This window comes from Acomys minous (genome assembly GCF_964271855.1).
Source record: "Acomys minous genome assembly, chromosome: 8".
NCBI classification, from domain to species: Eukaryota; Metazoa; Chordata; class Mammalia; order Rodentia; family Muridae; genus Acomys; species Acomys minous.
Window position 1 is genome coordinate 77,260,255 of NC_140489.1, and position 11,821 is coordinate 77,272,075.

The 11,821-nt window shown below is 39.3% G+C and overlaps 1 long non-coding RNA gene across 1 annotated transcript in view; it reads right to left on the bottom strand.

Moving 5' to 3' along the window:
• Positions 1 to 11,336, bottom strand: part of LOC311604072 — a 44,523-nt gene extending 33,187 nt beyond the window's left edge. The window contains exon 1 of the long non-coding RNA XR_014781369.1: positions 11,266 to 11,336. This is a non-coding gene — a long non-coding RNA (uncharacterized lncRNA). The remainder of the gene's footprint in view (positions 1 to 11,265) is intronic.
• Between the last annotated feature and the right edge of the window lie 485 nt (positions 11,337 to 11,821).

Genomic DNA, 11,821 nt, shown 5'->3' on the forward strand with positions numbered 1-11,821 from the left:
GTGCAACCTCTGAAGCCAGCTGGATTCTGAACTCCTTGGCTTAGTCCCCAGTGTGACTCTCAACTTACTCCCCCAAGTTTGTCCAGTGCACTCCTCGCAGGCATGCAGGGGCTATACCAGACATGAAAAGTGATCTCAGGAAGCAGCCATGCTGAGATCTAACCTCTCCTCTTCCACATTAAGCGTATCTGCTACTGCAATCTCAGACTGACACAGAGCCCAGAAGGTATCCTGTTCTATGGTGCACATCTTCTCCCATTAGGACTTCAACCCAAGCTAATTGTAATTTTTCTCTCTCCTGAAAGGAAGGTTTCATGGGGATGGGACTACACCTTCTTCTTTTGAATTTACATATATAGACAGTTCATGCCCAGTTAACCCTAGAGACTGAAAGGGCATGGGTTTCTGTTAATGTTATTTTTATAAAACTGTGTCTGTTTCTCAGTTTCTCTCTTAACCCGGCTAGCACACAAATAATTGAGACTCTTTTACATTTGTTTAATAATAAGCTTCACAACACAGTAACTGAGCAGTTACTACTTTATTCTTAACCCTCTTAAGTTAATCTGGTTTCCTCCCAGTGTGTATCCCAGCACTTTGCAGCTTTCCTTGCTGAGCTCTCTTTCCTGGTCCCTCCTGGACGCCTTCCCATGGCTGAATCCCCTACTTCCTCTTCTAACTCCTCCTCCCTTGGCTGGCAGGAAGTCCAACCTATTCTCTCCTCTGCTCAGCAACTGGCTGCAAGCTCCTTTATTGACATATTAGGGGACAATTGGGGAGCAGTGTTTACACAACATTAAAACAGGAGATTCTCAGAATAAGGATTGCAAACAGATATGAGGGGGTATAGAAATCAGCATTTGAGTTACACAACAACTTTATGCCTAAAGTTTTTTTTATGATCTCTGTCTTGGTAGGCCAAGTTCAAAAAATTTTCAAGAAAGAAATTAAGGAATTTAGAAAATCCTCTCACATAGGTCTGGCTTCCCAAGCTTCTGTATGTTGCCTCTATAACTTTCCCCTCTGTCTCTTTGTGCTGCAATCCTCTTCATTGTCCCTAGATTCCCATGGCAAGAAAAACAGCCTTTCTTAAGGACATGCCCAAAATATTCATTCCATACGTCAAAATATTATGTCCATTCTGCCTAGTCTCTCAGGATGCTACTTTTTATCCAAGTCTAGTTTAGATTGCTCTCATTTGTGAAATTTTTTAAAAAAAAATGTAGGTTATTGAATGTTTGCACTCCTATTGCCCCTACTTTTCATTACATTTCCCATGTTCACATACTCTTTCTGGGTAACCAACACTATATTCCTTAATTTTCCTAATTCCTAAAACATATTTACTTTTATTTATTAAACAATTAGGTTAGTTTCTTCGTTAAATTTGACTCTGCGAAAGTTTTCAGTAAACTTAACTAGCATTTAAATGCCTCCTTTTGAGCTTCATTGTGTTTGCTTTCCATACTAACTCTGGAGTCCACCATACCAACTTTAATACAAGTATTTCCATTCCAGGATGCTAGCTCTACCATTGCTTCAGACCGTACTCACCCCTTGGTGGAACACAGCTTGGTGTTATCTGCAACGTTAACATTAATTCTGATTTTTCTGATTATGTCTGATTATAGTCCCTGCTGAGTGTATCAGCGCTGCGTGAGTCAGACGCTGAACGCACGTCTCCCGCCCACGCCCATTCCTTTCTGTAGTTGATTCTACGGTACTCGCTTTAGAAATCCGGGTGCATCCATCAAAAGAAAAATATTAAAATTGAGATTATATGCTGCAAGGTGTTGAGAAGACAAACCAAAAAACCCAACCACATGGTTAAATTCATCATTTAAATTAATAGTAGACAGTGTTGAGTACTGATGCCAGTCACATCAGTGGGAAAGAACAGTAAAATAATGAGGTAGGCAGAGCTCATCTTAATTTTCTGTGCATCAGTTTTAGCAAATCTCCATGATCAGCAGCTTATCGTTCTGTGGTTACTCAGTTCTAAGACTGTAAATGTCGAGAAACAGCAGAAATACCTTGGGATCCACGATTGTCGGTGGTTTCATACCTATATGAGTCATGCTGCCAAGAACCCCCCAGAATATCAGTCTAGTCTAGACATTCTAATCTTAGTGACTGATAACCAGCATTGGCATAAGTTAGTGCATCATTAGAAAGAGAGCGTGGGAGGGAAATGGTTCTAGGCAAATTCATACATCAGAAACTTAAACCCACAAAATCTTGACTAGTCATTTCCTCTGCTAAACCTTTCCATTCCCACCATTTTAATCAAATTTGTACCAATAACTTGTTCATTAGTATAACTCCCATATCTAGAATATTCTACATCTATCTTATTGGTATTTCCAGCATGAATCATGAAATGACTTTGTATTTTTAGTAAAATTTATTGCGTGGATACTGAAATTAAAAAAAAAAAAACCTCATGTGCACCTTTGAAACTTTGATATGACAGCTCTTTCCCTCAGTATTTTCTCTGTTTCTTGAGCTTCAGAGTATTTGCTCTTCATTTTCACAATGTTCTCCATCAAATACCATGACTATAAATTATGAATTATTGTTACCAGACTTTTTAATTAGAAGAAAATCAAATATAGATGCAAGAGATTATTTAATTTGGGGTAGTATAGAGTACTGTCAGTTAATTTAGGATGGACACATGTGCTAATGACTGTTTTAGTAAATAAGATGGACAGAAATCCAGGATGTCCAGTCTGGGGTCTATCCCCATGCTGTTCCTTTGGCCTTCTGTCCGTGGAAGACTTTAGGAGTTTGAAATTAACCACATGAACACACCCTAGATTTAAGGCATCCCTCATAAGTATTTTGATGAGAATCAGACATCAGGCAATCCTTGTCAAGATTAAAGATATAATTTTACTCTATAGTAAGGAAATAAGAACAGCCAATCCTTTCAGACTAAGGGAAGCATAGTTTAGAAGGGTAGATACACAATGAAAAACACCTACTTGCCTAGGGAGAAGATCCTGAGTGTCCTCTGGGTTTTGAGAATTGAAGAGCAAACTTTCCAAGTGCTTTTCTGAATCCACATTAACCCTGCTGTTCAGCTCATCTGCTCACTGAAGTTCTTTTACTGCTCCCCCCCCTGCCCCACCCTGTCACTCTGGTCCTTTTCTTAGAAAGATGGAGCATCTTCTCCATCATTCAATAAACTAATAATAACCAGACTTCTTCTTCAGTGCCAGAGCTTGAATTATTTTCACATTCTTGTATCCTCATACAGTGTCATTCAGTTTTACCTGGGACATTTTCAGCTTAATCATGCCAAGCGTGACACCTACAATGTCCAGGATGGATTTTTTTTTATTAACTTGATGTAAGCTAGAGTTATCTGAGAAGGAGACACTCAATTGAAAAAAAAAATCCATCAGATTGCCTGAAGTCTATGGAACATTTTCTTAATTAATGATCAGTGTGGAGGGCCAAGCTTACTGTGGGCAGTACCAGTCCTGGTCAATTGGTCCTGGATTTTATCACAGAGGAGGCTCAGCAAGCTAGGAGGAGCAAGCCAGTAAACATCAACCCTTTGTGTCTTCTGCTTTAGTCCATGCCTTCATGGTCTTTCCTGCCTTGAGTTCCTGCCCCACCTTCCTTTACTGCTAGAATGTGACCCAGAGTTGTAAACTGAAATAAAACCTTTCTAACCTAAGCTGCTTTGGGTCACATAGTTTTATCACAGCAAAAATATCCTAAGGTGTGTGAGAATCCACTTATGATAGAGAACATAGTCCTAGCCATCCCATATGGGGTCCAAGCCTCCAAATGCAGCCTTATCCTCTAATGTTTCACCAGAGTTAAGGCCAGTGTTCATTCAGCCACCAAAGCACCACATTGGTAGGAAGAAATGTTCCAGTATTATACTGAGTAGATGTAGTAAGACAAAGCACATTTTTTCCAGTATGAGCTCAGAGGACATTCTTACATGTTTCACCATTAAGCATGTCACCAGCTGTGATTTTTCTATATAGCTTTACTGTGTTCATATACTTTGGTTTTGTACCTAAGATGCTGAAAGTTTTATCATGAAAAAGTTTTGAATATTATAAATACTTTTACTATATCTGTAGAGATTATCATACAATTTTCCTTCATTTCTTAATGTGACTGAATTGATTAAATTGCATATATTAAACCATCTTTATATCCTCAGGGATAAACATCTCTTGGTTGTGGTGTTTGATCTTTTCAGCATGCTACTGAACTAAGTTTGCTGGCATTTTTCTAAGGACTTTTCCATCAATGTTCAGGAACATTGGAGAATAATTTTTTATTCTCACAGTAGCTGTGTTGTATGACATTTAAAAGCTATGTTTGGAAGTGTTCCTTTCTCTTCAATTTTTAGTAAGAGTTAATAAAGAATGACTACTAAATTTTCTTTAATGTTTTTTGAAATTTTCTAGTGAAGCCTTCATTTTTGGGAGCTGTTTAGTTATTGAACCAGCCTGCCTTTTATTGGTCTGGGCAGATACTCTACTTCTGCAGCCATGCTGCTCTTGTGGATGTGTGACGTGTGGCCACCGGTACAGAAGAATGGTCACAATTCCAGACACAGGAGATACAGGCGTTAGGACAGAGGAATGGACTCCATCCTGGATGAAGGAGAGTCTTCCTCTTCTTGTTGGTCTGCTGTAAAAGGAACTCTCATTCTCCTGTTTCAACTGTCTCCGAGGATTACTACCTCCTTCCGCTAACCTAGTCCTAGTCCGGGAGCTTCTAGCCTCTCTACCATCTAACCTAGGCCTAGAGAGTTTTCAGCCTCTGAGACCTGATGCTTAATAGGCTCACCCTTTCTTGTTCTTACTGAGCTCTGGGCTGGCTGGCTCAATTCAGTTGTCTGGCTCAAACTCCTCTCCCAGCTGACTGGTTTTTTTTTTGTTTGTTTGTTTGTTTTTTTGGGTTTTTTTTTTGTTTTTTGTTTTTGGATTACAGGCACGTACTACCATGCCTGAACCTAAGCTATTCTTTACCTGAAACTTGCTCTATATACCAGGCTGGCCTTGACTCAGATCTGCTTGCCTCTGTCTCCTGGATTAAAAGCGTATTTGTATTCCAGCTAGACCACACAGACCCATAACTTCTTTGGATGTGATTTCTTGCCATAGCAGCCATTTCTGAATTACAATTCCTGTATAGTCTGCAGTGTCAGCCATGTTGCTGACATTACTTCTGTTTTGAAAGTAACCATTAAATTATATGAAATGAAATGTATCAAACTAACATGCTAATTTCATACCACATTCTGTTTTTAGGTGAGAATTTTCAGGAAGAAAAAATATAGGAATGTGGTTTATTAACCTTCGTTGAACAAGCATATTAGCTGAAATCAAGTACAGCTTTAGTTACAGGCAGTGACTTTTAAACCTTAAATCTCATACAGTACATAGCTTGATGGACTGAATATTTTTACTAAAATTATGGAATGATCATTGTGACATATTTCCTGAGAATCTATACATTTCTTGAGAATCTTACTGTTCTCTATGTATGAAGGGATGCCAAGGCCATGGCAACTTATAAAGGAAAGCATTTAAATGAGGGCTTGCTTATAGCTTCATAGAGTTCGCTCATTACCACCATGCTAAGAAACATGATGGCAGGCAGACATGGCGACGGGGCAGTAGCTGAGAGCTAATCTTATCTGAAAGACTGGGCCTCGCATGGGCTTCTGAAACCTTTTGAAGCCCACAGCCAGGGACACAAATTCTGTAACAAACCCACACCTTCCAAAACAGTCCACTAACTGGGAACCAAACATTCAACTATATGACCCTATCGAGGCCATTCTCACTCAAACCACACAGCCATCCATTCTGGAAAGAGTGTTTAAATTACCCCATCCTGTTTTGTCAGTTTCCTCTGTGTTGTTCAGAGATTTCTCTGTCCCCATTTTGGATCAAACTGAACAATCTAAACCCTGGCCCCACTCTTTTCCTCTTCATATCAGCTCACCTACGGACCATCAGGACTTCTCTCTTTTTTTAATTTTTAAAATGTATTTATTTATACAGACATGACCTTAGTTTGATTTTTTTTCTTTTCTCAAATACATCAGTCAGAAATTCCAGGACGTCCTTTCTTATTCACTTCTTTCCACAGTTTAAAGTACCCTTCCTCCTAATAATACTAAGTGGAAATTCCAGAAATAAGCAACTCAGCCTTACGTTGTATGTTGTTCATAGTACAGTGATAGAAGATTGGATCATCCTGCTTATTGCCACCTGGGACATAGTCATTCCTTTGTCTAGAATATCTGTGCTATATATGCTACCTTCCTCTTAAAAACGGTGGCATCCTCGTTGTCAGAACTGTCATAGTATAGCAGTGCTTGTATTCAAGTGGCCCTTACATAGCCTTACTAGCCTAATGCTACATCAGAACGCTGCTGTCACTAACCTCACTGTGTGTCATCATTGCCCCACCTCACACCGTCATAAGGCAATGACTGCACTGAAGTACAGTTGCAAGAGACTATATTCACATAACTAAGTTATAGCATATCTTTATAATTGTTTTATTTTGATATTGGCATTGCTGGTAATCTCTTGTTGTGCCTAATTTATCACTTAAACCTTATCATACACATGTTTACATAGTAACTCTATGAGATATAGCAACTAGGATCTCAAGCATCCATCGGGAATCTTAGAACACAAAGAGCATTCATGAGAATACACAAATGATAACACTGACATCTCTCTTTATTTAAATGTTTTATTAAAATGTTTTTCAAATTATTTTTTTATCATATTCTTTCCCCTCCTCTAACTTCCTCTGGCTCCTCCTTGCATCTCTATCCACCCAACATCATGTTTTTCCTCTCTCTCAAACAGACCACTGCCAAATCCCCAAATAAAACAATCAAAAATCCAGGAGGCCAAAACATACCCCGCAAAAACAAAACAAAACAAACAAACAAGAAAAAAAACTACCAACAACCTCAGAAGAGTACTCTAAAACCAAAACAAAACAAAGCAAAATAAACAAACAAACAAAAAACAAAACAAACCAAGCACAGTGAACCTTTTGTGTTGGCCACCTGCTCCTGGACATTGTTGATATACTAGTGACACGCCACTGGGGAAAACTGGTTTTCCCTCTCTAGCAACTGCAAATAGATTCTTGGTTAGGGCTGGGGCTTTGTGTCACTTTCCCTTCTCAGTATTGGAATTTTTGTCTGGTGAGAACTTAACACTTATAATCTTGTGGTTGTGATTTAGCTTTCCTCACTAGGGGAATCTTGGTCTATGCTCTAGCCTTGTTTCTTACTCTGATCTTCTCTCCACACTCCATCTTCATCCACAGGGCACCTATTCTAACTGCAGAAGTCCAGGCATTCCTTGCATTTCACTGCCTTCCCAGTTAAAGAGCTCCGTGTTTTATTTCTGTTATTATTTTTATGTGTGATGCTAAGGAGAAAACCCAGTACCTGGCACACACTATGCAAATACTCTCTCACTGAGCTATATACTTCCAGCTTTATTTGTAATTTTTAATGGAAATTTTACATTTTAGTTCATCATTCTTTAATATTGACTTATGCCCTAATTTCCTTAACCTTTACTTTATAATCATTAAAAAAACTAGGATATATTGTTTTATGAAATAACTGCCAGAGTTTAATGAAAATAATGATAAAAGTACATTATAACCTGGGAATTAGTACCTGGTAGTTATAAATATGGCCACTCCTCTTCCTTATTAGACATTTAACTCCTGTAAATGGTTGGTCTAAGTTTAGTGTCTCCCCAATTTTACTATCATAGCCCCTCAACAGAGGTGTGCTGAATTGAACTAAAATATCCCATGCATTATGCTCCTACAATTAATTACTGATTAAGAGTTATTAAATATTTACATAATATAGAAGTATAGAGGACAACAGAATCCTTAAAACCTTTTAAGAAAACCAGAAGTCTATAAATGCTATGGATGAAAGAAAACTCCATTTCCATAGTAAACACCCTGTTTCCAAAATTTAATTAGGTTAAGAGAAGCACATTATTGTGATAACTTTTATTAATAATATATAACTTATGTTGTTGTTGATAATAATCCTATTTACAAGAGTTCTAATGATATACAGAGTTCTACATATCTAAAGTGCTGATAACCACACGGTAGACAGTGCTTTGCCTTTATATTTGAAGGGCCATGTGAGATTTAGCATCTAGAAGAAGTCTGTTAATATTTTCCTTCTCTTATCCTTGATTTCATAATCTTTACGATGAGAAACTACTTTATGCAGTAACTCTCAGGGTCACATGAAAATAATACCAAAAGACACATTAAAAGTAAAACAAACAAACAAAAACCCTAAACCCTGAAGCATAGAATTTGGAGGAAGAGAGAATTCCTTCTGTTCCTAACTGTTCTGTGACATTTTGTATCATACTTGTCTTTTCTTTCTTCACAGGTAGTTTAACCCCATAAAGAGAAAGCCAGAGACAGTGGGCAGAAAGCTAAATGTGTCCTCCTGTCCTCAGATCAACTGCAATCTATCTATATCTACATATTTCACCAAATGTAATCTAATTAATCAAACCCAATCTAAAAACACTTATTTTACAACTGAAACAAACAAGCCTTCAAGACGATATAGATGACCCAGTGGCTTCAAATCTCTAATGATCAGATTGACAGTTTGTAGAGGAATTTGATCGTTATTCACAAATACATACTTCTCCAGAAAAGCGGGTGCTAATTCTGTCCCTCATAATGGTGTCTTGATCTCTGAGGGAGTCTCTAGAATACGGCAGGAAGTCCTCTGCTCAGTGCTTTGAATGATAGCTTCTATGGCAGCTACAGGAGCCACTGTGCTCTGAACAATACTCCAGTGCCCTTTCAAGGTTAATGAGCTTCCCAAGGCTCTAACCTCCCATGAGGGAGTAGTTCAGAATGTGGGAAGATTAGATTCTTCTTTATCATGGCAGTGCTTTTTTATTTGTTAACCTAATGCCCTTGACACTTCCCACAATTATATTTCTTTCCTACTTTTTATGCCCCATGAATTTAAATAAGTAGTGTATGCTGGCCTCCTCCCTTAACCTCACCTCACATTGCTTAATCAGCCTTTGGCTGCTTTCCATAAGCAAGATTCTCTGTTTGGGGCCTTTTCTTTTAGCTTAACTCAAAGGCCTTTGATTGTCTCCTTCTTGACTCCTTTGTTTTGTGAGAGTTTGGTTGTTGCCCTATTTGAAACCCTTTCATCATTTGATTGGCAACTTAGAACAACAGAGCCTGATACTGAGCATGTCTCTAATCGCACCTCACTCCCACTGCTTTCCTGTCCCTGACCTTGCTAACTTTACTTGTCTCTCTTGGTAAATTAGTTCTAGTGATAGTTCCCATGATCGTGTTGCTGTTAATGAGTCCCTAAATCCTGGTTTAGAGTTCTGATCTCTTGTAGATATATAAGTATTATTTCAGCTTTTTTTTCACTTTGCTGCCTCTACTTACACATAAACCCAGGGCTGGGGAGATGGTCCAGTCTGTAAAGCATTTCCCATGCAATGTGGGGACCTGAATTTTGATCCTGAGCCCCATGTAAAAAGGGTATATGCAATTCTATAATTATAGTCTGAGAAGGTGGACACAGGAGGATCCCTAAAGCTCCTTGGACAGCTGGTCTACCATTAGTTGTGATCTTAAGGTCCAGTGAGAACCATGTCTCAAAAATTAACATGAATCAAGCTGGAGAAACAGCTGGAGAAAAATGTATATTGCTCTTTTAGACAGCCCAACTTTGGTTCCCAGAACCCATACCGGACAGCTCACAACCGCTTGTAATGCCAGCTTCATGGATTTGATACCCTCTTCTGGCCTCTGTATACAGCTCCACTCATATACGCATACCCATGTATAGATATACATAGCAGCAATTTAAAATAAAATATAATAATTTTTAAAGGAGGGGGTGGTTAAAGAAGTTAATGAATGTACATCCATACCTGTGTACCCCAACACACACTAAAGAACATGTATACATGTATAACACACACACACACACACACACACACACACACACACACACACACACACACACACGCAGATAAACCCCTCATCACATTGATTCAATTGTGCTTCTTCCTAATCTACCATTTTTTAAAATCTCCAGCAAAAATTTTTATTTTTCATGCTTTAAATATGTATAAAACATTAGTTATACTTCAGGAAATATTTGGAGAACTATTCTTATTCTCTTTCCCCCGACCCTGCCATTTTCTCTGCCTCCTCCCCGCTCTGAACACAGGCTTGCACACACTAAGCAAGGGCCCTCCCTCTGAGCCATATCCTCAGCCGCAAAGCCTTTGTCTCTGTGCTTAGTTCATCTACGCATCTGCCCACCTCACCATCCATAGCTTAATCTGCAGGACAACAGCCACTGTGCTGCTTTTCACACAGTCACCATAGGAAGTGTTCCTGAGCATAGTAAGCATCTTCACATAACTAAAGTGCTACCCTTCCCCTGCATTTACTCCGACTTCACTCTGATAAATTAAGCTTGGTGAATGCAAAGTTGTGCTCTGTTAAAGAAGGCTGGCTGGGTGGAGGGAAGGGTGAAGGGTGGGATCAGTAAATCCTAAGTCAGCCACTCTATTTCCTTTGTTTGTTCTTAGTTGGGTTGGGAACAAATCCCTGAGGAAAAAAGGAGATGGAGAAAAACAGCCTGCCACGAGGAATGCATTCAACACTGTCCCGATGCAAGGTCATCCTTGCTCTTGAGAGGAATTAATTCAGAACCTCTAGTTGTCATATGTAGCCTTTGCTAAAGAGTTACACAGGCTCCTGCACTATGGAGCATAGCTTCTCTGCAAAGAGGCTTGCTCCGCCTCAGTTCATCTTTCAAAATGTGGACTTCCTAGCTCTGCCTCTTTAAAAAACCTTGGCTTGGGTGATGGAATCGAGAACAGGGATCTGTGTTGTAAGGCTGGACGGATGTTTTCAGACTGCTCTTCTCCAACATTTTAAAGCCTTGTTTCTTAAGTGTATCCATCCTTCAACTTACAGATTCACCCATTTGGCAGAGATTATTGAACTGCCATTACTCTTTGCTTTTGAGTTGTTGAATTGCCCCTGAGAATTCAATGCTATACAGGGCAAACACAGGCAGTGCTCTCTACTGTGGGAAACAGCAATTACCAAGAAGCTGGGGAAGCCTGGCAATAAGGGAAGTGCCCAGTTCTGTGGAAGCATGCAGTACTCACTGCATGAGCAGCTTTCCCCTACCTGCTGGCCAGGAGATCACAGGCAGCTTCTCACTTAGGCACAACTGTCGCAGCAACAGCAGCCGCTTCGAGGAGGAGGATGTGTTAGAACAGTTAAGTTTTCACAAAGCATTTTATATTTGACAGGCAGTAAATACCCGGCAAGTGCCACTTACAATAATAGCATAACTGATTTTATGTTATGAATAGTTTTATTGTGTTGAGTTTCACTTCTTAAAATTCTCTTTGCCTAACTCGCAGCAAGTATGTGTTTCACTTCTGACTCAAAACTTCTGACTCAGCCCGGCGGGAGTCAGACAGATAAACAGTAAACAGATCACCACACAAGAAGCACAGACTCCACACAGCATCCCAGACCATCTCAGCATGTGTGTAGATGAACTTACAGAGAGAAAGCTAACGATATTTTACCATAACAAAAGGCAGCTCTGAAACTGGAAAGAGTCCGAGTATCATGGAAATGGCATGCTTCCCTCTGGAGCCCCAGATCCTAAAATAAGCAGAGAATAAAAATTAATCTCAAATTTTAGAATAGATGCTTCTAGTAAGATTTCCTT